Source organism: Humulus lupulus, chromosome 7 (genome assembly GCF_963169125.1).
Source record: "Humulus lupulus chromosome 7, drHumLupu1.1, whole genome shotgun sequence".
Taxonomy (NCBI): Eukaryota; Viridiplantae; Streptophyta; class Magnoliopsida; order Rosales; family Cannabaceae; genus Humulus; species Humulus lupulus.
In genome coordinates, this window is record NC_084799.1 from 148,199,451 (window position 1) to 148,201,430 (window position 1,980).

The 1,980-nt window shown below is 38.1% G+C and overlaps 1 non-coding gene across 1 annotated transcript; it reads right to left on the reverse strand.

The window, feature by feature from the left end:
* Positions 1 to 1,229: 1,229 nt before the first annotated feature.
* LOC133793130 (small nucleolar RNA R71) lies at positions 1,230 to 1,336 on the reverse strand. Its single transcript, XR_009874590.1, has one exon. It is a non-coding gene; the product is annotated as a small nucleolar RNA R71 (small nucleolar RNA).
* Between the last annotated feature and the right edge of the window lie 644 nt (positions 1,337 to 1,980).

The window sequence follows — 1,980 nt, forward strand, 5'->3', positions numbered from 1 at the left end:
AGTTAATTCTTATTTCATTTCTTTCTTAATTTCTTTTCTATTTTTTTTGTTTTAGTTAATACCTATTTGAACAAAAAAAAAAAATTAAGCTTGTTATTTTATCTTCACTTTAATTCTCTTTTCTTTATTTTATATTTGTGTTGTTTATTTGTTGCTTAGTTTAGGCTTTTCTTTTTCTTTGCCTTAGTTTTCCTTAGAATTTAGGTTTTCCAAAAAAAAAAAAAAAACACAACATAAAATTGCTCATAAAATTTCAATCATAAAACGCTTAGCATTGGGAACAATTGTGTAATATTACAAATGGTAGAAACCGATATTGTTCTGTCTAGAAATATTGGTTGTTAAATAATGTTTGTGATAGCGTTACCCTCCACACTTACCTGGGAACTTCAGGGAGTTCTGTCTAGGCAAGTGTGGGTCTAAAGCGGTACCTTGGCAACCTTCCCAATCAGCCTGAGAACATTTCGAGCATATACCTTTGCACTATTACATTGTTGAACTTATTACTATAAGAAAACCAAGCTTGTTCTGTCAAAATAAGCAATTTCACTCTTCTTAAAGGTTGTTTGATCGAAAAGGTTAACTTGTGATCCACCATACTTACTTAGTAACCTCGGGGAGTTCTAGTAAGGCGTTGGAGATCATCCAAAAACCTCCAAATCTACCTGGGAACAAGTTTAACAAAAATAAATAAAAAAACATAAAATAAATCCAATTCTAATTTCCTAGAGTGAATGAATCATCAAGAAACTTCTAGTGACACTTCTTCCAATTCATCTGCCACTCCTTCCGGAACTCCTTCCACCAATCATGCTTCTCCACAAACTTTAGCTGATAATAATCCATTCGCAATGGCTCACAATGATGAAATTCGACCAAGAACTCTTAATGAATACCTCCATCCTACTCGCACTTCCACGCCTTCATGCATTATCTCCCCTCATAGTATGCCCGCATTAGACTTTAAACCTAGCATGATTCAACTCTTTCCCACATTTCATGGAATGGAAAATGAAAGCCCATACGTGCATATCAGAGAATTTGAGGAGGTAGTAGCCATGATCTATAATCGAGCCAAAAATGTCGATTTTGTGCGACTTAAGTTCCCTTTCTCCTTGAAGGACAAAGCCAAAAGCTGGATATACTCTTTGAGACCTAGGTCTATTGGAACATGGGAGGAGATGACCAAATCCTTCTTTCTGAAACACTTCCCCAGCCATAAGACCAACAGTCTAAGACGACAGATTTCCACATTTTCCCAAAAGGACAATGAAACGTTCTATCAAGTCTGGGAAAGATTAAAAGATTTGTTGAATCAGTGCCCGCACCATGGCTATGAGAACTGGCATTTGGTCAGTTACTTCTATGAAGGCATCATGCGTCGTGAGCGCCAGTTTGTAGAAATGCTATGCAATGGTGAATTCCTCGAAAAAGAGCCAGACAATGCTCTTGAATATCTCAAAGAAACCGCGAAAAAATCTCACACCTGGACTGGTCCAAGTGCTACTGATAGCACCAATCGACACAAACCATCTGGGATCTATCAACTTCGAGAAGAGGATAGTGTTAAGGCCCAACTTGAAGCTTTGAAAAGCAGTTTGAGGTGTTAATGATGAAAAATGGCCAAAAACCGCACATGATCGCTCAAGCAGAACCGCAAGAACCTTGCTTTGTTTGTTGAGGGACGGAGCATTTAGCTAAGGACTCCTTAGCTTTTAATGAGATGAGGGGGGTTTATGAGGAGCATTGCAATGCCTTAGGGGCATATAACAAGCCATTCTCCCATACGTACAACCCTGGTTGGAGAAACCACCCAAATTTCAATTGGAGAGATTCCAACCAAGCTCAATCGTTTGGAGGCCAATGGAGAAATGAGCAACAAGTTAAACCATCAAAGGCGTATTCTACACCTCAATACAATGCTCATCAACAACAAAATTCTCTTGAGAATACCCTTCATGCATTCATAGAGGAACAATC